At 35.7% G+C, this 26665-nt stretch overlaps 1 long non-coding RNA gene across 3 annotated transcripts in view; it reads left to right on the plus strand.

Moving 5' to 3' along the window:
• LOC129136794 (uncharacterized) overlaps positions 1-26665 on the plus strand; it is a 209832-nt gene that overhangs the window by 174355 nt on the left and 8812 nt on the right. The window contains exons 1-4 of one of the 3 annotated variants that reach the window (XR_008538717.2): positions 13882-15352; positions 16426-16615; positions 21920-22043; positions 23148-23438. This is a non-coding gene — a long non-coding RNA (uncharacterized LOC129136794). Of the gene's footprint in view, positions 1-13881; positions 15353-16425; positions 16616-21919; positions 22044-23147; positions 23439-26665 lie in introns of those variants that run through there. The other 2 variants (XR_010152137.1, XR_010152136.1) reach the window with 2 other exon arrangements.

Genomic DNA, 26665 nt, shown 5'->3' on the forward strand with positions numbered 1-26665 from the left:
GTGGAGTGGAGTGGAATGGAGTGGAATGGAATGGAGTGGAATGGAGTGGACTGGAATGGAATGGAGTGGAATGGAGTGGTGTGGAATGGACTGGAGTGGAATGGAGTGCAGTGGAGTGGATTGGAGTTGAGACGATTGGAGTGGAATGGAATGGAATGGAATAGAATGGAATGTAATGGGATATAATGGTGAAATGAAATGTGAGCTGAGATTGTGCCACTGCACTCCGTCCTGGGTGACAGAGTGAGATCCTGTCTAAGGAAAGGAATTGAAGGGATTAGAGTGGAATGGAATGGAATGGAATGGAATGAAAATGAATGGAATGGAATGGAGTGTAGTGGTTTGGAGAGGAGTGGATTGGAGTGGAATAAAGAGGAATGGAATGGAATGTAATGGAAAGGAATGCAGTGGAGTAGAGTGGAGTAGAGTGGTTTGGAATAGAATGAAATGGAATTGAATTTAATGAAATGGAATGGAATGGAATTGAATGGAATGGAATGGAGTGGAATGGAAGGAAACGGTCAAATGAAATGTGGGCTGAGATTGTGCCACTGCACTCCAGCCTGGGTGATTGAGTGAGATCCTGACGAAATAAAATGGAATGGAATGGATTGGAAAGAAATGGAATGGAATGGAATGGAATGGAATGGAATGGAATGGAATGGAATGGAATGGAATGGAGTGTATTGGACTGGAGTGGAGCGGAATGGAGTGAAGTAGAATGGAAGGGAGTGGAAAGGAATGGAATGGAATGAAGTGGAATGGAATGGAATGGAATGGAATGCAGTGGAGTGGAGTGAAGTGGAGTGCAGAATTCCTCAATAAAATACTATCAAACCGAATCCAGCAGCAAATCAAAAAGCTTATCCACCATGATCAAATCTGCTGCATCCCTGGGATGCAAGGCTGGCTCAACATACACAAATCAATAAATATAATCCATCATATAAACAGAACCAACGACAAAAAATATATGATTATCTCAATAGATGCAGAAAAGGCCTTTGACAATATTCAACAACTTTCATGCTAAAAACTCTCAATAAATTAGATATTGATGGGACGTATCTCAAAACAATAAGAGCTATTTATGACAAACCCACAGCCAATATCATACTTAATGGGCAAAACCTGGAAGCATTCCCTTTGAAAATCTCAGTTACGTTTCTTTTGGATATGTATGTGAGGAAAGGATACCTACAAACTACCCTTTTAGTTAAATGCCAAATACAATAAATATTAATACCTACAGTCCTCATGTTGTACATTATATCCCTCAACGTGTTAATTCTACATATCTACAACTTTGCATTCTTTGAATTCTGTATCTCCATTTTCTCTTCTCACCCCCAGCCCCTGGTAACCACTGTTTTATACTCTATCTCTGTGTATTTAAGTTTTTGTTGTCTTTGTCCTGAGAAGTTTGTTGGGACTTTCAGCTAGGAGATAATATGTTCTGAGTCTTGGGTATCTCAAATGATAGCAGGTAAGAAGTTTTACTTGTCTGGAGAGCAGAGTGCCAGTGCATAATTTTATGCAGAAGAGGGAATAAAGAGAATTCGCTACAATTTGAATCAGAAATATGGCTCGTATTTTTATGTACAACAATCTCTAAGGCTTCTTGGAAAGGAACTAGCTGCCTGATTTTTTTTTTCATTTGAATCCACTAATACATGAAGAGGATGATTCTCCCATACCAATCACGAGAATGATATCTGTAGAATCAAAAGTTGAAATCCTATTATCCTAGAACTTTTTTCAGAAAACTTGAACATGTATTGAAATGTCATGCTGGTCATATATTTTATAGCAATGAGGAATTTACTTATTATATACTTTAGCTTTTTAGCGCTTTCCCTGCCACCAGAAATGTTTCTTTTGAATCCAATATGGTCCTCAGGGTTTAAGAATGTTAAGGAATGTATAGGGGTTTCTTTCTTCTTCTTCTTTTTTTTTTTTGTCAAGCTATTGTATATTTTTACTTTACCTGTTTGGGTATGTAGTTACTATTTGTTTGGACTCTCATACCAGAAAAAAAATCATAGTGAATTTTACATGTACGGAGTCTACATTAATCTGTACAAACTGACAAGTTTAGAATATCAAAGTCAACATTGTAAAAAATAAAGTGATATTTTGTCTGGTCTATCTCCTTGCAAATAAAACAACAATATATTCTGTATTATTATGAAATATAAGAGCTTGAAAATTTTTCAAGTGCCTTGTATAGAATGGCCTTCGAATTCAAGGTATAAACTACAACAAAACACTTTCGAGATCTAGTTTGATTGAAGAGTGCATTCTTACTCATTTATATATTCTCTGCAATTTCTGATTCAAGATATTTCACAATTCTAAAGGAAAGCCAAAATAGGATAATAATTACAAAACAAAATAAAAAGTAATTGAGGAAGATAACTGAGCAACTTATTCTTGACAACTAGCTTTTTAACACACAGAAAAGTGCACTAAAAATACTGCCTAGTTGTTTAAGGTAAGCTGAGATCTGACTGTATCCCCTAAGTGAGTGTAATAAAGAAAAAATTACCTTTGAGGGAGCACAGTGGTTAAATTTAAAAGATTTATTGTTTAACCTCAGGAAGACTTTCAGTAACTTTTTAGAAAATGTATACATTTAATGGAAGACATGCTATGCTTCTTGTAAGAATTTGTTCCAAGTCACTGTGTATAATTAATGGCTTGTCTACATAGTTTTTCAATAAAACTGTTCATGCAGAACTTTAAGTATGCACTTTCAGTACCAGAATGAACGCATCTTTGTGAAGATACCATTTATGTACCATAACATCCAAAGCATAATGAGGAGATTTTGATACACTGAAGATTTAGAACTGAGTTGGAAAACAAAACTTCAACATACTGTCTTGTCAGCACAAAGCAAATAAATTCATCACTGTCAGTTGAGATTTAAATTCACAAACTTATAAGCAATAAAATCAAAGTAATTTTATTATAAGTGTTTTGACACCAGATTATATGGGGTAAATAATTTACTTTCTAATCAAGCAATTGATATATATAAACCTGAAATAGAGAGTTTTGCCTTTTAATTAGATACATTGTTAAACAAAGAATGGTTGAAGCAGCAGTTGAGAATTATCTTTTTCTCTTTTTGCTGTTCTTACAAGGACAGTTTCTAGAATTGTTTTCAAAACAATAGAACAGAAAATTTCACTTACTCAATTTAACTTTTGTTAAAGTACTTTGCCAAAATTAGCAAACTATGAAAGGAAAGTTTGCCTTTTCAATATATATGTAAGTGGCAAGTAAAAGTTGTTCTTAAATCACGTGATCTCATAGAAATAACATGGGACAAAAAGAGTTCTGAAGGTGTTCAGGAAATGCCAGTCCTAAATGGATTGCTTTGGTGTACTGATTACATCAAACTGAAAATATTTGAAAAACAACAAATGCGGGACATGCTTTCGCTGCACTCCCTTTACGTTCCTCAAGAGAGATCCTCCAAAAGGAACTTTCAATACCGGAATGAATGTATTTTTGTAAAGATACCATTTATCTACCATAACATCCAAAGCATGATGAGGAGATTTTTATATACTGCAGATTTAGAACTGAATTGGAAAACAAAGCTTCAAGATACTGTCTTGTCAGCACAAAGACATTCATCTCCTTCCTAGGAGTTTCATCAGCCAGGGAAAATTGACTCCTCATATCACAGGAGACAAGACTAAGGGTCCATACCACACCAAGACAGACTGCCACAAACTATCATCTATTGTCCTAAGGGTCTGGTCATCTTTCCCAAAAGTCATTTGCTCCCCCCTAAGTTTCCTACATTCTTCCTCCTGCCTTCCCTATAAGCTCCCAAATCTCACTGGGGTTTTTTCTTGCTGGTGTTTTGTTTGTTTGTTTTTTGTTTTGTTTTTGATTCCACTTTTCTTTCCTGTGATTCCCCCATGCGTGTAATAAATGTGTATACCTTTTCTTCTTTTGACATGCCTGTTATCCATTTATTTCATAGACTCAGTTATCATACCTTCACAGGGTAGAGGGAAAGTTCTCCAAGTCCTACAGTTCCAAAAGAAAATAGCTAGTAACTGCAAATTCAAAAGTCATATAAACTTAGAGACAAAGTTAACTTCTTATACGATATGTTCAGAAAGAAGAGGTGTGTTGCACACCAAGGGATATTTCCCTGGTCTTAGCTCCTAAGTTTCTCAGAGAAGAAGCAGTTACTACTACAGAAGTTAAACACCTGACTCCCAAATTATAAAAGCCTAAGTGTTGATTTTAAATCATTAATTGTCACCTGTGAATCATAAAGTCTGAACTCTTTAAATTGCAAACACACATATAAAAGGGATTCTTATACAAGGATCCATGAGTGGAACTGCAAAGTTTTGTCAAAATCTGTATATATGTTTTCTTTTTAAGGACCATAGATTTCAATATATGTTAAAAGATATCTGGAGCCAGTAAAGATTAATAACCATTTTCAGTTTCGTGCTGAAATTGGCAAATCATGGCTTTTCTCCCTCCAATACACCCCCTCCCGACCCAGCACACCACTGGTTAATCTTTATTTTCAGGAGAGAAAAAGATGTTTCATACTAATAAAGGTAAATTATACACTTGTTTGTTTTATACTTTTCCACCTCTTAAGCTTCATCGTGTTTTAATAATATATAATTGAATACATTAACATTTAGATGTTAGTAAACTAATAACAAATGTTCATTATTTCTCTTGAGTAGAGGAATACAAATTTTGCACCCATTGTTGTATAGAATGATTTTAAAATGTCATTCAATCCCTTAGAAGTTTAAGATTTTTTTCCAAGAATTTATATATAAAATTTTTACTTAGAAACAGATAGCTCACAAAAAGTATGGGTTTTTTTTTTCTATCATAACTAAACTATTCCACTCACCAAGATGCTGAGACATCCTACTTTCTGGTATTTTGAAATGAAAACAAAACACAAGAATGTGATGATGAAGCAAGTGAAAATTAAAAGGGTACAGACTTTAGAAGTATCATAAGCTAAAAATAAAGTGAAACAAATCTGTAAAGGAACCAAAAGCCCAGGCAGATATAATACAGTAAATTATGAGAAGCTAAAAAATGAGGGGGTGACAAACAATAAAGTGAGAGTCTCTGATAAAGCCAAAACTATTTGAATGGCAGTCAACAAAACAGAAGAAAAAAATGACACTCATAACAAGGCAGAACTATGGAAATGCATCCCCGGGGGTAAGATAATAGAGTTGTGAATTAGTGGAGGCGAATCACCAATACTGGCCAACTAAAGCCCGCTAACATAATTCAAAGGATGGAGAAATTCTGTAGCTGAAGATAAAAAGTCTGAAATATATTATGGTATAGTCAAATGAGTGTCATTTCTAATAGACACACTTATTTTTCAAGAGTTGATAATATGAAGTAAAAATTTAGTATGCAAAGTTCAAATTTTCCACTTGTTGAGTAATTCATTTTTATTAAATATTTTCCAACAATTAAACTAAAGTGGTACCAGAACAGAGTAGACATTCTGAGCTTTCACTTTACAAAAGCTACACATAAATATACATACTTTTTAAGGGTATAAACAAAGTCAGAGCCTGTGTGATATTTCAATAAACAATTGGAGAAAATTTTTCTTTAAGAATAGATTATATACATATTGACCTCTTTGAGATCCTTATTTTTTCTTGTTTGTGTGTGTGTGGACATATGTTTTCATTTCTTTTTTTAAATTATTATTATTATACATTAAGTTTTAGGGTACATGTGCAGAACGTGCAGGTTTGTTACATACATATACATGTGCCATGCTGTTGTGCTGCACCCATTAACTCGTCATTTAACATTAGGTATATCTTCTAATGCTATCCCTCCCCCCTCTCCCCACCCCACAACTGTCCCCAGTTTGTGATGTTCCCCTTCCTGTGTCCATGTGTTCTCATTGTTCAATTCCCACCTATGAGTGAGAACATGTGCTGTTTGGTTTTTTGTCCTTGTGATAGTTTGCTGAGAATGATGGTTTCCAGCTTCATCCATGTCCCTACAAAGGACATGAACTCATCATTTTTTATGGCTGCATAGTATTCCATGGTGTATATGTGCCACATTTTCTTAGTCCAGTCTATCATTGTTGGACATTTGGGTTGGTTCCAAGTCTTTGCTATTGTGAATAGTGCCACAATAAACATACGTGTGCATGTGTCTTTAGAGCAGCATGATTTATAGTCCTTTGGGTATATACCCAGTAATGGAATGGCTGGGTCAAATGGTATTTATAGTTCTAGATCCCTGAGGAATCGCCACACCGACTTCCACAATGTTTGAACTAGTTTACAGTCCCATCAACAGTGTAAAAGTGTTCCTATTTCTCCACATCCTCTCCGGCACCTGTTGTTTCCTGACTTTTTAATGATCGCCATTCTAACTGGTGTGAAATTGGTATCTCATTGTGGTTTTGGTTTGCATTTCTCTGATGGCCAGTGATGGTGAGCAGTTTTTCATGTGTTTTTTGGCTGCATAAATGTCTTCTTTTGAGAAGTGTCTGTTCATATCCTTTGCCCACTTTTTGATGGGGTTGCTTTTTTCTTGTAAATTTGTTGGAGTTTATTGTAGATTCTGGATATTTGCCCTTTGTCAGATGAGTAGATTACAAAACTTTTCTCCCATTCTGTAGGTTGCCTGTTCACTCTGATGGTGCTTTCTTTTGCTGTGCACAAGCTCTTTCGTTTAATTAGATCCCATTTATCAATTTTGTCTTTTGTTGCCATTGCTTTTGGTGTTTTAGACATGAAATCCCTGCCCATGCCTATGTCCCGAATGGTATAGCCTAGTTTTTTTCTAGGGTTTTTTTATGGTTTTAGGCCTAACATGTAAGTCTTTAATCCATCTTGAATTAATTTTTGTATAAGGTGTAAGGAAGGGATCCAGTTTCAGCTTTCTACATATGGCTAGCCAGTTTTCCCAGAACCATTTATTAAATAGGGAATCCTTTCCCTACTTCTTGTTTTTGTCAGGTTTGTCAAAGATCAGATAGTTGTAGACACGTGGCATTATTTCTGAGGGCTCTGTTCTGTTCCATTGGCCTCTATCTCTCTTTTGGTACAAGTACCATGCTGTTTGGGTCACTGTAGCCTTGTAGTATAGTTTGAAGTCAGGCAGCATGGTTCCTCCAGCTTTGTTCTTTTGGCTTAGGATTGACTTGGCAATGCAGGCTCTTTTTTCATTCCATATGAACTTTAAAGTAGTTTTTTCCAATTCTGTGAAGAAAGTCATTGGTAGCTTGATGGGGATGGCATTGAATCTATAAATTACCTTGGGCAGTATGGCCATTTTCACAATAGTGATTCTTGCTACCCATGAGCATGGAAGGTTCTTACATTTGTTTGTATCTTATTTCATTGAGCAGTGGTTTGTAGTTCTCCTTGAAGAGGTCTTTCACATCCCTTGTAAGTTGGATTTCTAGGTATTTTATTCTCTTTGAAGCAATTGAGATCCTTATTGTGAGAGTCAGTTCAGAATCTGGGGTTTTGTTTTGTGTTGTTTTGTTTTGTTTTGTTTTGTTCTGAGATGGAGTCTCTCTCTGTTACCAGGCTGGAGTACAGTGGCACAGTCGCGGCTCATGCAACCTCTGCCTCCCAGGTCCAAGTGATTCTCCTGCCTCAGCCTCCCAAGTAGCTGGGACTACAGGCACGTGCCACAATGCCCAGCTAAATTTTGTATTTTTTTTATTAGAGATGGGGTTTCGCCATGTTGGCCAGGATGGTCCCGATCTGTTGACCTTGTGATTTGCCTGCCTCAGCCTCTCAAAGTGCTGGGATCACAGACGTGAGCCACTGTGCCCAGCCCAGAATCTGGGTTTTAACCAGATTTGCCATTATAAAATGAAATGAAATGAAAACCACCTGTCAATATCTGTAGCAGTGTTATTGTTGGGGAGCATGCACGTTTGTTTGAGCTTATTTATACATACAGAGCTGTTTAGCTTAATATTTAAATTGAAAATTTTTAGCATTTTTAGAATGTTTTAGATACTTTGATGAATAAATTTTGTGTTAACAAACTACTATTAAAAAAATTATACGTTATATATTTCTGAACACATTGGCAGATGTAAATGACAAAGTTATATTCACACAATCAGTTTTTCTTGCACAGAATTGACATTTTGTCAAAAAGTTAAAATCTTTGAAGTGTATTTTCTGTCCTCATCTTTCCCCTTTTGAGCATTTTTCCCCCGGGGTTGGTTATAAAATGTTCCCTAACTTCAGGCATCTGATTAAATTTTGGGTTTTCTGCCTTCCTACCAACTCATATGGATTGGTAACGATCTGATAGAAGACAATTGCCAAAAATCAATCAAATATATTTTAAATTAAACTTCTCCAAGATAATATTCATATTAATCCTTCTTTAATTGCTGAGTGAGGAATAATTGTTCACTGACCCTTAAAATCCTAAAACTTAATCAGCTCACTGGAGTGGATGAATGTATATTTGTCCAGATGAGAATGCTTAAGGTCTACTTCAAGGAGTTCATAATAGTAAACATGTCCTTTTCTTCCATCAGAAGCTTCATCCTGGATCTTTTCATCCTTATTTATCTACTAGCTCTCCTTCTCCAAATACACTGACTTGGAACCCCAGTTTCAGTGGTGGACTGCATGGATTTGATTCTAAGCTATGCTATAATGAGAAAGTAGCTGTAACCCTATTCTCATTTTCTTCACATGTAATATAGAAATCATCATCAGACAATATACAGATAGGGGCAAGTTATTTCACAGATAATAATAGGTGAAAATGGAGAGTATGTGGGTGTAGACATGGCAAAGTGAGTTTAAATGGTTTCAGGAGTCTGTGGAAGTTGTCTTTGGGTGATTCAATGTTCTCAGGGAAGCACAACCAAAAAGACATTGAAGATTTCTGGGGAAATGTTAGGGATTAGAGACAGAATAAGATACAAAATTAGGTAAATTAGAGAGTGAATAGATTGGAGCATATGTAGTATGATTGATTGATAGGCAGCACTGAGATTCTCATTTTCAAGTGGGATATTTTTCAATTTGATCCATATAGCTAGTTGCTCAAATATATGTGGGGATTTGGTGGAAATTTGGATCTAACCAGGGTTATTTTTCTGGTTAGATTCAGCAAAGTGAAAGAGCAACAAGGAAGTTGAAGTTTCCTGGGAATGGTTGGCCATGGAATTTAGGCAGGAGAACAGGAAATAGAGTACATCAAGTTGGTAAGGGTCATTGTGAATATGATAAAATAATAGTTTGGAGGTCTCAGAGAGATTGAAAAATTTTATGTCAGCGTATGAAAGGGAATGATTAAAGGAGGAGCTCAGAGAATGGGATGAATGAAATTATGACTACAGAGAAGTTGCTATTATAAGTAACGACGATGCTTCACTCAGTCCGTCTGGAAGTGTGGTCCCTGTGCTAGCAACATCAGCATCACCTGGGAACTTACTAGAACTGCACATTCTCAGGTTACACCCCCAGATCTACCAAATCTGAAATTCCAATAGCAGGCCTCAGCAATCTCTTATTGTAACACAACTGTAGGCAATTTTGAGGCACACAGTAGTTAGCACAACTGGTCTAGGGTATGTCCTATTTGGTCTTCCTCCCCAGTTCACAGTTCAGAGCTCCTAAAACTTGAAATTTCCTGATAGAGATGAGAGGACCATCCTTTACTAGTCATAAGTCCCTCTTAGCCATACCTGAGTTTATGCTATTGACATGACATGAGTGGTGGCTGGAGACCCGTATAGCTTCAGGGTGGGTGCTGGACATCAGAAACATGAAGGCATAACTAGATGGTTGAAACTGTCAGCCCTCTCCTCCATCACCTCTGAGGTGCTGGGAGGGTGATACAGTGACATACTTAGAGGTCATATGGCAGCTTTGTGCCCCTTTTCACCATACCTGGCCCTATGTCTCTCTTCTATTTGACAGTTCCTGATTTGTATCAGACAGTAACTGTAAGCAAAGTGCTTTCTTGGGTTCTGTGCGCCATCTTAGCAAATTATAGAACCTGGGGAAGGAATCCATGGAAGTCCTAATTTATAGACAGTTGGTCAGGAGTATGGGAGGCCCACAACTCCTCTCTAATGGTGGGGGTGCAGTCTTGTGGGCCTGAACCCTGAACTTTTGGGATCTGATGCTATCTCCAGATAGATAGTCTCAGGATTGAATTGAATTGTAGGACACCATTTGGTGTCCTGAGAGTTGAAGAATTGATTGGGGTGAGACTAAATCCACAAATTTGATCTCAGAAGTTTGAGTAGAAATAATTCTGTTGGAAAACATTATCATTAGATCAAAGGTGTTCGTAGAACTGAGAGATCAAAATGGCAAAGAGTCATCTATGATTACACATTGTTGACATAAACTAGAATTAAGACAAGAGTATGTCAAAGAGAGTTACATTGAGCCAGGGATAAAAATAGTCAATCAATTGATTGATTAGAATTTAGTAAATGCCATTTTTAAAAAAATTAATCTTTACTTAATTAATGGAGATACTTATCTCCATTTTGACTTTAAATTTATAATTAAAAAATTGCAATTTTATCTACTTTCCATAAAAGGAAACTGAAAAGCAATAGTAAAATGCTTCGACAGAAAATCTAACCTTCTTATTCCCAAGACGAAGAATGGCCAACTACCTTAAGCACAAAGTTAGAAAAACTTTCATAATTTTTTACGTTGCCATATTTTATAGCTTTGAACAAGTTGAATTGTTAACTAGACCGCCCAGAGAATGGAGCCATCTAATATAATTTCCTTACTATTTAGGTAAGATTTTGTTGTTGAAAATCTTAATCATTTTTAATGACCCTGTTTTCAGAGCCTGATATTAATGATTCGTGAAACTCATTAAATGTAGTTATGCATCTGATTTGAAAATCTTGAGGGAGATTTTTGGTCAGATATGCATAGCAAATCTATGTCACTAGACATATGTCCCTGCTACCCATGTCACAACCTTTATGTCTACTCTTGAATTGAGGTTTTGCTACGTTTTATTTTTGAGGTTTAAGAATTATTCGTTTAGGTATCTGGGTGCAGTACACCAGCATGGCACATGTATACATGTGTAACTAATCTGCACAATGTGCACATGTACCCTAAAACTTAAAGTATAATGATAAAAATAAAATAAAATAAAATAAAAAAAGAATTATTCATTTAACTGACGGAAAATTGTATTTCTCTTGTTAGAATAGAGCCCAATTTATCTTTTCTATTTTTCATGGAGACATGAAAGGATGTGAATTTGGAATCAGAGAAACCTGAGTTCCACCATGCTTTCTTCCTCTTGCAATCCATGAAATCCACAGTGGGTTAGTGGATATTACAAAACCTCTGGTCCCACCTTATTAAGATGGAAAAAAATAATACTAATTGAAAGAATGAATGTGATAATGAGAAGAAATGGCATCAATAAAGTTTCTGGAACACAGTAAGTTCTAACAAATGCTAGTTCTTTTCTTTCATTATTCAAAATCTAAATAGAAGCCAGTTGGTAATTCCAAGATAATAGTATGAAGACAAAAAAAAAAAGTTTGTTAACTGACCTTCAACCATTGAGGCCTTCTGTTATAGAAAGCAAAATTAACAAATATTTTCTCCCTTCTACAAATGTACACCCTCTGAGAAAGAGAGACAGTGTTCCAATCAAGATGATGAAAGTATTCTGGGCACACATAGGAAGGGAAAAAGAATAAGAGAGAACCTTTAAAAAGACAATTTTAGATAGGCACCCTATTTTTACCGGCAATAACATTTTTTAGAACTTACGGCATACAAAATAGACCTTAAATGGACTCAGTGCTGAGAAATTTTTATAAGGGTGCTTTATTTTCTTCTATGGTAAATCTAGGAACCAATAAAATAGCTTTGGTAATTCACTCATTACATTCTTTCCTAACTAATCTATTTACATTATAAATTTTGTTGATATGCTGTGCTTTTGCATTAATAATTCTCATGTGTCTCATTTGTGAATACATGAAAACTAGTTGTAAAATAAGGAAAATGTAATTTTGAAACATCTTCAAAAACAGTTGCATAATTTAACAAATGTTTATAAATTTTCATCCTTACTCTAAAACCATAGATATTCTAAAAGTGATTGAAGGTAAAATGATTTCTTTAAATAACTGGATTTCTCACCTTGAGTTATTTTATCTCCGTACAAACTGTAGCAGTGTTATACAATGGTTCAGAAGAAATTACTTCCAAGTGAGAATAAAGATACAGCTTATTAACACTTAATTTTATGGATGAGACCTGAAAAATTAAACTTTTCTTCTAGAGACAAGTTGGAGTTAGTTGTGTATATAGAGTGTGAATACATAGTGTCTATATTTTACTGTCATTATTTAAACAGAAACATGTAATTTGCACTTCAAAAACCTACTACAAATTAGCTGTGTCATTTGGAAGTGTCAAAATTATCTCATTAATGATCAGATAGGCTTTTTGCTCATTGTAATGAGATGTTCCTATAAACCAAATTTGAAAGACAAAGACAGAGTTTGGAGTCTTTAGTACTTGGTAAAATCAGTAGCTCTATTTAGGGCTATATTTGCAAAATACTATTCCTACTCAAGCATATCATTATTTGCAAGGCCCTTCACAAATGTTGACCACAAAGATGTTTCTACCTAGCAGAAATAATTATAGTTACATATAGTTGTCTAGGAATATCTTAAACATGGGATACTAAAATAACTTTCAAGAACAAGAAGAAATGTTATACCAGGCATTTTTGCAACTAGTGCTCTATTTCAGTGCAATATTTGTGGCAATTAAAAACATAAATGACTTGGATTTACAGCTAAGATATCAAAGGAAAAATATGCAAAGGCATGATTATTTTATAAATGTGCCACATATGTGAGTTGAGGTACAAAACCTCTAAGTTTAAAATTGTCTTTTTAAAAAAGAAATCAAAGCAGACAAGTGGGCAATAAGTTATGGATACTATTATAGGGTACCCTGGTAAACTAGTAGGAAGAAGACTTTTGGTACTGAAAATTCCAATTAACCACATGCCTCCATTAAGGACATGATCACTGCCAATTTTTACTCAAAAGGCTGGAGCTAAAGTTATTTGGAATTCCATATGTGTCTAAACCATAGATTTATCAATTATCACTTAAACACAACTTGGAGGACACTATCCAGAATTTGTAGGGCTTGGCCTTATTCTAGAAAAACATACACTGGAATAGGCAGTTGGATTTTAAATTCAGCCTTAAATCTGTTGAAAATAACGCATTTTTTTCTCAGAGATGAGATATTGTCCAACTCTCTTGACTTATTTTAGATTTGATATTATACAGTTCGAACACCATGGAGATTTACTAATCTGAATGAACACATACCAAATTAGTCTTTGCTCCAGTCTCAAAATCTGAGATTAATTCTGGCTGTTGAAGAAATTTTCCAGGGTTAGGAGTACGCTTCAATGCTGGTGACCGGTACTACTTTCTGGTAAACTATAGATGACATGTGCCCTTTCACTGCCTAAACTCACTTTGTAGAACACCATTAAATGAAACTCATCACCAGTAATTTGGGAGGCTACGGTGGGCAGATCATTTGAGGTCAGGAGTTTGAGACCAGCCTGGCCAACATGATGAAACCCCGTCTCTACTGAAAATACAAAAACTTATCCAGGCATGACGGGATGCCCCTGGAATCCGAGCTACTTGGGAGGCTAAGGCAGGAAAATCGCCTGAACCCAGGATGTGAAGGTTGCAGTGAACAGAGATGTTGCCATTGCACTCCAGCCTGGGTGACAGAGTGAGACTTCATCTCCAAAAAAAGGAAAAAAAAAGAGAGAGAGAGAGAAAGAAAATTGTCAGTGTTCAGTGACTGTTTTTTTCCATGCTGATAAACTATTACACAGAAAAGGAAAATTTTCGTGCTGATAAACTATTACACAGAAAAAGAAATGTATCCATAATGGACAATTAAAAGGGCTATACAATCTCTCTCACTGTATGATTCTGGTTTTTTTCTTTTTCTTTTCTTTTTTTCTTTTTTTTAAGACAGGATCTCACTCTGTCACCCAGGCTGGAATGCAGTGGCTCTATCTTGGCACACTGCAACCTCAGCCTCCTGGGTTCAAGCTATTCTCCTGCCTTAGCCTCCTGAGTAGCTAGGACTAGACGCATTCACCACCACGCCCAGCTAATTTGTGCATTTTAAAAATACAGGTGGGGTTTTGCCATGTTGCCCAGGCTGGTCTTGAACTCCTGACCTCAAATGATCCTCCCACCTCGGCCTCCCTAAATGTTGGCATTACAGGCATAAGCCACCAGGCTTGGCCTGATTCTGTTTTTTAACACAATTCCTATTACTTCTGTTTTAATTTTACAAAGCCATAGGTTTTTAATCTGAGAAACCTTTGAGAAAGCATCCAGATAAATTTATAAATAGAAAAATAAATTCAGATACATAGAATTAAGTTTATGATCTAATTAGTGGGTGGCAACTGAAAAATTTTCAAGTTCCATAAACTGAAGTGAAAGGATCACTTTCCTGAAAATATTACAAAGGCTTGATAATTACCTGGATTGTACTAAAACCTACACAATCTAGTATATTCTATAGCAGCAATTCATAAAGACAGCTTCACTTACCATGTAGAATTTATACGTACACTAAATTTAAGGAATGCATTACTTGTTATTGGAGAAGGATAATAACTCACAGCCGAACTGATTTGCATGAATGCCTATTAAACTATCATCGATGTAGAAATTAAAAGTTAAGCTATTCAGCCCCAGATGTGTGAGAGACAGAGAAAATCTTCAAAAGAGTTCAGCTACCAAATCTCTTCCTCAATAGCTCTTTGAGTCTCCAGACAGTTTCAACCACACACAGCCTCAGAGTCTTATGGTCCAAACAACAATTGACTGCAGCTCTAAAGTAAGAAAACATTTGAAAAGAAACAATCAAAGATCTATGCCAAGTTATGGTCAAGGAGGTCCACCTACTGGTGGGTGAGCATGGCAAGGATAGGGACTAAGCCAAATGATGGGTTTACCAAAACAGAAACAAGAGAAGCCAATGGAAACAGAGTCCAGGTTATAACAGGAGCCCAGGCACTTGATGTGGGAACTCTATTTGTCTCATTTAGCAGCTAGAGTTTTAACGTCCTATGAGGCACAGCTAATGCCCTTCATTATTATTTTTTGTAATTGACTGCATAGTTTAGAACTATGCCTTGAATTTAATATCTGTCTGTTGAAGAAGAGAATAATGATGAAAATCTGTCCACAGGTTCTGTGCAGTACTGAAGAGCAACTTCAGCTCTTGAGGTATCTATCAGAAGTCTTACTCTCTAAAAAGCCTCTGTTTAATTACTGATATAGGTTGCTGACAATTTCACTCTCACAATGTAGGGGAAGCAGGAATGTTATCTGGCCTCTTGGCTCCTCTTCCTTTGCCTTCCACAGATCTCTCTGCTGGTTCACAGAGGAATAGTTTCGTGGCTCTCAGTTCATTTTGCAATTCTGCTAGAATCTCATTCCATCCTCAATTGTAACTAGCTTGTCCTTCACCCAACGCTTATTTATGGAGGGACAGATAGCAAGAAGAAATCGCACTCTGGATTACAAAGTGGGAAGACGCACCCCTTAGCCAGAATGCCTGCCTCCTATGTTCATGATGGATATTTCGAATTGATCTCAGTACTCTTTTCCATTGAGCCCATGTCCCAAATTGGCCGTGAGTTAGGGAGAGGGCTCTAGAGTGGGAAAGATGTACCCAAAACTTCCCTAATCTGACTATCAAGCCTAAAAAATTAAACTTTCAATTCAACATCCCTTGTTTCTCCAACTTGGAGTGCCTGATGGTGTGGGAAGCCCCGACTCATAAAAATTCATAGTTGAAGATTGTTGGTAATTTTGCCCAACCCCTTCTTTTTTTGTTATACTTTATGTTCTAGGGTACATGTGCACAACGTGCAGGTTCGTTTCATATGTATACATGTGACATGTTGGTGTGCTGCACCCATTAATTCGTCATTTACATTAGGTATATATCCTAATGCTTTCCCTCCCCTAGCCCCTCACCCCACAACAGGCCCCAGTGTGTGATGTTCCCCTTCCTGTGTCCATGTGTTCTCATTGTTTAATTCCCACCTATGAGTGAGAACATGCAGTGTTTGGTTTTTTGTCCTTGTGATAATTTGCTGAGAATGATGGTTTCCAGCTTCATCCATGTCCCTACAAATGACATGAACTCATCATTTTTATGGCTGCATAGTATTCCATGGTGTATAAGTGCCACATTTTCTTAATCCAGTCTATCATTGTTGGACATTTGGGTTGGTTCCAAGTCTTTGCTATTGTCAGTAATGCCTCAATAAACTCCTTCTTTCTTTGCCTAGTTACAGCTCAATGCAACCTCCTGGCAGGCCAGCCTTAAGCCCAGCAGTCCAACCATGCATCTAAGCTGAGTTCTCATCAGAGCCAACTTCAATTATAAACAACTGAGATGATGCCAGAGGCCAGAATCCCTGAGAACCCAATTTGCTGTCATCACCATGGCTGAAACAAGGTGCTTGGCATCTAGAAAAGGTGATCTGTGGGAAATTTCCAATAGAGTTCAATTTTTCTAAGTTTAAAGTGTACAATATCATCAAGGTCAGACACTCGAGATAAAACTAGGCTTGCATTTAAATATAATAAAAAAATTTGAAGAATAGTAAGAGTGGTGACTACTTTTACACAGGAATGTTTTAAATAAATTGTTTTTTTCTTCTGCCTTTAAAATTTTGTGATTTGTCAATGAGATGTTGACATATTTTTAATGAAGCATGCCTTGTAAAATAATAAGTGAATGAAAAATACACAGTAATATTCACATCAACAAAGCTAGAAGACTGTATGTCTCAAGAGGCTCCATCATCTACCCAGTGGCCACTTGACCAAATTAAGATCCAAATACCAAAAAGAAAAGTAATTAAAATTTGTGTTGCATGCCTTATAAGACCAAACCTATAAAATGAGGGGAAACTTCACAATTACTTGTCATTTGCTCTGTGGAATTGTAACAGATGGATTATAAAGACGATTCCATGATAAACATCTAAATGTGGTTACTACCTTCTGTGCTTTCTTGGTTCATATTTTTATTGTTTTTTTCTTTATAAACAGATAATTCATTCCTATCTATGGCAATGCAAACTTTTCAGATCATGTGTGATAAATAGTTATCCAACTTTCTAGATGTCCACCCACAGCTGCTTCCATGTGAAGAGGTGGAAACGGATTCTGTGCATGATACTGGTTAGGATTGGGAACTTTTTTTTAAAGGAGATTTTTAAAATTAGTTTTCCTTGTACACATAGCCATAATATTGTGTTGCTAACTGCCCTCTGGGAACAAAGTCATACCAATCACAAATATATTGCCTAAAGTGGGAGGCTTATTACTCTGCTGTGAATTCCATCTCCTATTATGTTTTAAAGATGCTACAAACTTGAGACATTACTATGTAGATGACATTCCCAGCAAATCCCCAAACAACATTTAATGAGATTTCAAATACCAGGATCTTGCAACAGTAAAAGATATAAGGAAATAAAGAAAAGCACAGTATATGTGTAGAAGGCATTAAAACACAAATTTTATAATTATGAATGCATATAATAAGGAACAAGTTTTACTCTAAATAGCAATTAAATCAGAACTACGATACAGGGAATAAAAGTGAATATTAAACCATTGTACTGACAATAACAGAGCCCTTTTTCTGCTGCGTGATGGAATTTAGTGTTTACTAAGGAAGAAAAAAATGCAAGATATCTTAAATTTGGTACTTTCCAACAAATTTAAGAAATGTGTACACACTTGAGGAGACTTAAGAAGTCTCTGAGTAAAACACTAGAAAAGAAAAGCAGTGAAAAGCCAAATAACTATTACTCAACAATAACGACATTGGTTACTATTATATTAATATTAAACACACTATTAAGCAACAACATTTCAGTTACTCACTGAGCCCAAAGTCATTTTACATGAACCATTCACAACACTGATAACCTATTGAAAAATGATTGAAAACAAAAAACTTATTGCTTTCCAAGTCCTTTTAAAGCCTTCTCATGTGTCATTTCATATAATCCTTATAACGAATCTATGGAGTATATACTGACTTTATCTCTGTACAGAAAAGAAAACTGAGTCATATTCAGAATAAGATGCAAAGTTCCCCAGATAATCAGTGTCATAGGTGAAATTTGTTGTCACAGTGTACTCAAGTGTAATTTAGGGAAGCAGTACAAATGATGGTTGAAAGCACAGGTTCTAGGGTAAATAGCCTGAAGTCAAAATCTAGTTCATATCCTCAGTGGCTGTGTGATCTTGGGAAATTTCCCTTAACTCTCTGTGTCTTGGTTTTATAGTTTCATCCATTTTTGCCTCTCATATGAGGTGGTGAGCATTACACTAGTTTATGCTTCTAGGACACTGAAAACGGTACCTGGCTCTTGATAAATATTACAAATTTTGTTTCATTTTCTTCACCGTGAGTATTTCATGGCCAGATGGAAATCAATGTCAATATGAAAAAATGTTCATAATTCAGCAGGAAGAAATACAAAACCATATAAACAACTTTGTTTTACTGGCAAGTGTATTTGGAAGCTATGTCAAATTGAGAAGGGAAAGGGAAAGCCTCTAAGGGCATCGATTAATCAATGACCGAAAGCTGATGAGATTTGTCTGGAATTTTTTTTGGAGACTCTGAGACTTAAAATTTTGACAAAATAAGGAGATGAATTGAGTAGTGTGGAAGAGACATTTTCTGAAGTCAGCAGAGAAAGGAGAGACAAATATGGTAAGGGGAAAATGGTATGAAGTAATAATATCTATGAAGTGCTTTCTAAAGTATAACACATGTAAATTATGTTAAATGTAAACTATCATGATTATATCATTACTGTCTGACTGATACAACTATATCCACCTCAGTTAGCCACATAAGATCAATTTTCCTATACCTTAGAGAATACCAGTAACCTCCAGTTCAGAAACAGCATAAATATCTATCCACAGCTGAGCAGACACATACAGCTAGCTACCAGATGAAATGGGCTATATCATAAAATACTATTGTTTTCCATTTTTTAATTGTGGCAAAACACACTCAACAATTTGCATCTTAACCACTGTTAAGTATACAATTCAGTGTTATTAAATGTATTCACAATGTTGTGCAAGCATCACCACCACCCATCTCCATAATTCTTTTTGTCTTGTAAAATTGAAATCCTGTACCCATTAAAAAGTGACTCCCCATTCCCTGCCCTCCCAGGGCAACTACAGCTTTACTTTCTGTCTTGATGAATCATACAATATCAAATGCAATTTTTAAAATATTTAAAATCTTTTGTCTGGAAGCAAAGTGGAAGTTAATATCAATGGCTACGCCTTCAGTGAGTTCTGAGACCACATTACAATGTAGTTAACCATTTATCTTTTATTATGTTCTAGACCTATTATTTCTTCCTGGCACAAAAATATCTTCTTTGTAGATTATGGCATTTACCTCTATCTCCACACCATTTTGGTCTCTCATCCACAGATCATCAGCCTCTTGCTTAGTCTTCCATTTAATGACAATTTCTATTTAGTATACAACAGTCCTTCCCCCTGCAATGCAATTTCTTCACTCTTTAAAGCTCTGAGTCTGGCTACTGGTCTCTGTTTTGTACTCATCCCTAGAGCCATGTCTTCAAATATTTCTCAGAACTTCTTCACATCTAAAAATCAAGGATTAATTTATTGCTCTCTGATTATATTCTTCTGGTATTTCAAGTATCCTGTATAACTTCTTCATCTGCCCTTGCTTTTATTCTACATCAAGATGTCAAGTTCATGGACTTCCCAATTAATCATTTAAAAAATTTATTTCAAGCCTTTATGAGTCACTACAATATACATATGTTCTCAGGAATTATGGCCCTACAATTTGTATGTGAGAATAGTTCCTGTGTGAGGCATTATGGACATAAGAGTAAATAAATTCTAGCCCCTGCCTACAAGGAGCTAATTCCCAGCCTAAGACAGATTATAAGCCAATAATATGCAGAGTTGTAAGACTAAGGAAACTGATTGGGATATGCCTAATTCGAGCTGGGAATATCAGAAGAAAAACTTTTTGAAAGTCATGAGACATGAGCTGTGCCTAAAAGAATAAAAAATAGAGAGAGAAATAAGAAGAAATAAATTAGGGAATGAGATGGGTATAATAGTAGAAAAAGGAAATCTCTTTAGATAAAACAGGGTATGAGAGTATATAGGAGGCGTATTAACTCAGTGTGGTTGGAGAAAACAGGTTGAAAGGAGAAATAGGGGAGAAAGTTACAAAGGGAATCAAACGTGTTAGTAGTTGAGGGAAAAGCAAATATTGAATACGACCCATAGATCTTGTATAACCCAATGTTTGGTAGTAGCTTACATAAAAAGTTGTGACAAAATAACCAGAGATATACAGAGAAAATAATAACTGAGTATTATATTTCCTCTCAGTAGAAACCTAAAAAAAAATGTAATCACACACTGATCTTTTAACTGACCTCCACTTATCTTGCTGCCTGGATTGGCATACATATTCCTCTGCCTGAAAAATTGCTCAACACTTTTGAAAGGTTGTTTCTCACTGTTACACCCAGGCATTTCTGCTAACACCAGCTGAGTTGTAAGGGGCCCTCCAGGAGACCTAGGCTGTTCTCCTTATCACATACATTATTTTCATTTATCAATTTAACCAGAACATCTAATGAAATATTATGGACACCAATAGCATGAATACAAATATAGCTATAGACCCTAAAAAGTAAATTGATGTCTCCTGAAAGGCTGTCATGTCTTAGATGCTAAATTTGGAGTATGTGTTTCTAATAAATAAATAGTTTGCTTTAATCATTCTGACTTATGAATGTAATATAGAGGAGCAGCTTTGATTTCGCCCTTAATCTTAAAAAAAAAATTAGCCGGGTGTGGTGGTGGGCACCTGTAGTCCCAGCTACTCAGGAGGCTGAAGCAGGAGAATGGTGTGCCCCTGGGAGGCGGAGCTTGCAGTAAGCCAAAATTGTGCCACTGCTCTCCAGCCTGAGTGACAGTGCCAGACTCTGTCTCAAAAAAAAAAATCATACAAGAAGTAAATGATGATTTAGCATAAAACACAACTTTAGCCTAAAACACAGTTCGTAGGGCTCAAACTTTGTTATTTTATGGGATTATACTAACCAGTTAATATTCAAAATTTACCATTTCAAAAGAAGAAATATTGGTCTGGGAAAATTCCCATTGCTTATACAGAAGAATGGAGGAATCTTTTTGAGCACAACAATTCTAATGATCTTCCTCATCACTGGTTCCAAAACCAAGCCCATGGAAGGCCTGCATAGGGATAATGTGGAGAACATGCACAAGAAATACACATCACCAGCTCCTCAACTCAGAGCTCCAAGGGAATGGCCAAGGAAGCTGTATTGTCCTAGGAAATTTGAGACAGTTTTGACTTACATTAAATCCTGCTCAATCATATGTATGTACACACACACCCACACACCCACACACACAGACGGTGTTGTCAGTGAAGCCTCTAACAATGCATCTTGACTGGACAGATTTGACAATTAAAATGGCTGGAAGAAAATAGGGCTTCATAAGTGGCACTTACTATTCACATTACACATTAAAAGGACATCTCCTAAATTAAATCTTGTCTATGATAAAAAGGCAGAAAATCATGACCCAAGGCTAGTTTATAACTGCAGAAATGTTCAAGATAGACCAATGCTTTCTATGTTTAGGAACTGACAATAAAGTACAGGTCTTTATAATCTACCATTTTGCCTCATTTGATACCAGGTGACCTTCATAATGCAGGCAATAGAGAATTGCAAGATTTGTCAGAGATTTCAGGTCTTTGGAAAGCTATGCTCTTTCACAAGAACAGCCATGGAAACAGGAAGAAAGTCAATTCCCACTTAAGGTAATCAGAATTTACAAATATTCCTTTCTTCATTGAAATCTCAATAGGCACTTCAATATTATCTTTAATTAATTCTTTTGTTACAATCATGCATCACATAACAACATTTTGGTCAAGGATAGTGCACATGTATGACAGTGGTGCAATAAAATCATAACACTGTATTTTTACTGTACCTCTTGTATGTTTAGAAATGTATAGATACACTTACTGTATAGATATAAGTAAGTATAGATATACTTAACTGTTGTGTTACAATTGCCTACAGTATTCAGTACAGTAACATGCTGCACAGGTTTGTAGCCTAGGAGGAATAGGCTATACCACCTAACCTAGGTATGTAATCAGCTATAGCATCTAGGTTTATGTAAGTAAACTCTGTGATGTTCATACAATAATAATATTGTCCAGCAATGCATTTCTCAGACACACCCCTGTCATTAAGTGACACATGACTGTATTAGTTAACACTATGGGAACTTCATGGGAAATGGACACTGCAGCTCCACCATAAATAGAAACTGTTTATGTCAAAAAACACGTAAAAGCATAGTTGCAAGATTACAATTCCTTCCAGATATTTCATTTAGTATCTCCACAGATCACTTACTGCCTGAATAGCATTCTTGGGTCTCCACCGCCTCACATTTGATTTCAGGTCATTCCATCAATTGTCAAAGACGCATCCAACATTAACTTTCCAACTACTGGTTTGGATTGTGTCAACATTGTCATCCTGGGCCACAAGAACACAAAAGGCTAACTCAGTGAGGCAACATAGACACTGATCAGTGAGATTTTGCTGAAGGGTGGTACCATTTTTTACTAAGATCAAGGGTATTCATAACTTCAGGCATCTAGACAACATTGAAAAGGACAGGTTCATAGATAAAAAGGAAAAGAGGAAGGGTTTTTGCAGTATATATGAGCTACCATGTCTCCTGTTTAACCTGAGTCTGAAGAGATTCAAAGTGCAGGTGCCGTGAAGGCCTCTTTAATAGTTCAATGTCGATTGATTTTCTGGGCTACACTTCGCAGCATTCAAATTGCTAAATGCATATAAACTACTACTGAATATTTATAACCTGGATTTGTGCTTTTGAGTGACCTTATCTACAGTTACGTGCTTCAGTGATTCAACTTGGGGTGGACTACAAACTGATAAATTGAAGACCCTGCTTATTCCTTGAGTATTGCTACACTGACAACTGATTTAGTGAATGCCACTGTGAAAATAATAAACCTCTTGGTGAATATATTTAGACATGTCTTGTAACCTGTACACATCTTAACCAGAGATGTCACTTGGTCTTTCTATGTTCAGGAGTGTGTGGAGATAGAAAAACATACAGGATTTTAATTGTTTCCTGTGAGACTAACAGAAAATTCAAGCTAGTGAAGTATGTTTATGCATGGCACACTTCTCATGAGCAATTTTAGGAAGTTCTACCCATAACCCCGTATGTCTTTTGATATGTGGGTTACCTTGGAGAGAGAAAAAGAATCTCTGAACACAAGCATGAAATACTTTAGAATTTTATCTAGAGTTGGACTTGTCCGAAAGCTTTTGTATAAACTTGCTTGATGAGCAACTGTTGTCCACTGGTACCTTCACTGTACAATCCACACACAACCAAACTTCACAACTGGCCACCTAAATTTGCACTTTGTTTGGTAAAGCTGAATGAAAAATGTTGTCTTTTAAGCTTATGCTCTCTTATGAAAACTGTTATTAGATTAATTTTACTCCAAGATATGCCAGTTAGGAAATAACTTCCAATTTAATTTCACCAGCTCCCTGTGGGTGGACTAATTTCTCATACATCACACTTACTCTGGTGGTGAAATGCCTCAAAAGAAGGTCTCCAGAGTGTTGCTTTACCTAGAAGGACAAGAATGAAGAGACATAAAAATCATTCATTAAGAAGGAAGATTTTCCTTTTCTAGATTTTCACTTGTAGGATCCAATTAATTTGATCACTTAATATTTTGTCCTGGTGGGCATTCATTTTACAAATTTGTAAGGTCAGTAGAAATGGAAACTTTTGGAAATCGAACTGTAAATGTTCTGTAGACGTTGACAGAAATAGCAATTTGGAGCTGTGCTTTTGCCAACTAGACACTCTGAGAAAATCTGTGAGAGGATATTTTCAGGAAGTCATTGAACCCCTAAAAATCAAGTTTATTGCTTTTACCATAAATATAAATAATTAATTTATTATCAACCACTTTCAATATTCCAATAAGTAACCTTTATTGTTTATTTCATTGACATGATCTACATAGACACACAATTTATCTTCTTTTGCGATACATTCAGAAAATTTGCTGCCTGGAAAAGCCATGTTTTAAAATTACCACCTGTTTGATGACTTTTTTTTGTACTTTAAGTTTTAGGGCGTATGTGCACAACGTGCAGTTTAGTTACATATGTATACATGTGCCATGTTGGTGTGCTGCACCCATTAACTCGTCATTTAGCATTAGGTATATGTCCTAATGCTATCCCTCCCCCCTCCCCCACCCCACAACAGGCCCTGGTGTGTGATGTTCCCCTTCCTGTATCCATGTGTTCTCATTGTTCAATTCCCACCTATGAGTGAGAACATGCAGTGTTTCATTTCCACTTAAGTATCTATCTCTATTTGTCCTTTATTTTCACTTCCATCCTAGCTCTATCCCTTGTCTCCTTCGTGTGTCTCAGGATAGGTGCCCTATAACATTTTATATTTCTGGAAACCCTTCAATATAAATTTATTACATGTAAAAATAAAAAGTCTGTTTTAGCGAACTTTTTCTTCACAAATTATATTTTCCTACTTCCCTATTAGACAATTTTTGTAGGCTCCATATGCTATTAATTTATATTCACTTTTAGAAGAATTTTCATCAAAAACAAAAGACTTATGTAAATTGATTATATGCTATTTCTACTTCTATGTATATATACACACATAGCCACATACATATATGTAACTCCAGAGGCCTGCCTGGACTGTTTAATAACTGTATTGAACAACAGCAAGAAAAAGCTGTTCAAATTTCAAACAACAAGTTGAACTGAAGACCTCACATCTTTGAATTAAATAGACACTAGTAGCCTTTAAAAATTAAACATTTCTACTGTTTTAAAAATTATAGCCATCATAGTATGAGGAAAAATGTAATAATCTTTTTTAATTCTTGCTATTTTATTAACCACGGACTCCTTATGCCCTAACTTCATTGGTACCCCTTTGAGATTAAACAGAACACTTAATTTAAAATTCTGATAAATAAATTAATTACACCATTTACTTGAGGTACTCTTTCACCTTTCAAGAAATATTTTGAGAATTCATTAGCTAAATATTGCTATAATGCAGGTTAGTAATAAATGGAAAGAATGAATTCATTGTAAAGTTTAAACTAATGATGGTATGATCCGGAATTTTTGTTAACTTAGAAGACATAATTAGCTTTAGAGGTGAAATGAAAGACAAAATCACTTCACATATTAGTAAAAAACAAATAATATAACTTTATAAGCTACTGCCGTTCTTTTGCTATTAAGAACCAATGACATCTGTAATTAGGGAAGATTATGGAAAGGTTAAAGATGAGAATACATGCAGTCTATCTACAGGAAACCTAAACTGTTTAGGTTAAGGAAATGTCTGAGAAAGTCATATTAATTAGCAGGTTCACAGGAAACTAACATTTATTGTATAAATTCCATGGTAAAATGTATTAGGGCTCCACGCACACAACTATGTGCCATCTACGTTACCACACAGTGCTTACTTCTTTCAGTCTTTATTCATTTCTCTCCTAATGGTCTTTATGGTATTATTACATAGTTCTAAAAACCTTCCATGAGGCAGAAATTTCATTTAATCACATAGCTTCAAAAATAATGAAAAACAGTAGAAACTTTCTATTTTTTTATGAAGCAGAATTGTTGAATTTTCAGTTTCATTTATTTAATATTACAAGATGACAAACATATTTCTTTAATTCCCTCTTTTTATTTTTGTCTAACATCAACCAAAGCTATTTCTTTCATTTGAAGTTGAAAACTGCTCATCAAAATCCAGTTTAAGCTGAGAAACAAAGAACTAAATTTTGCATGAGACATTATACACTGCATAAGTATAAAACAGGACCAGAAACAATGGTGGATTAGCAATTTTTAAAAAGACAAAAGCAGGTTATCATTAAATCAATTGTTACCAACACACCAATTCCACCTCTAGGCCAGAAAATTAGCCACTTACCCACAGGAAAACAATGATTGAAGACAAAGTTCACCAGTGAAAGTTGGTTATTTTTTTCCATCCTTGCATCAACTAAAATGATATCTACAGTTCCTCCTAACACTTTTCTGAGTTTCAAATATGTGGGTATGCTTCATTAGCTGAGGCCATTTTCCATATGTACATCTGGCTACAAGGGAAACTGGGAATGTGAGCCCTGATCCTAATGTTTGTGGAGTATTTAGAAATTTGAGAATTCCCTCCAAATAAAGAGTTTTTTAAAACATTGTTAGACAAAAAGTTTGAATTACAAAATGTGGTAGTAGCTCAGGTCTAACTCAAATGCAGGGAAAAAAACTATTAACTCTAAAAAAAATTAAATACACA

Source organism: Pan troglodytes, chromosome 17 (genome assembly GCF_028858775.2).
Source record: "Pan troglodytes isolate AG18354 chromosome 17, NHGRI_mPanTro3-v2.0_pri, whole genome shotgun sequence".
Classification (NCBI taxonomy): Eukaryota; Metazoa; Chordata; class Mammalia; order Primates; family Hominidae; genus Pan; species Pan troglodytes.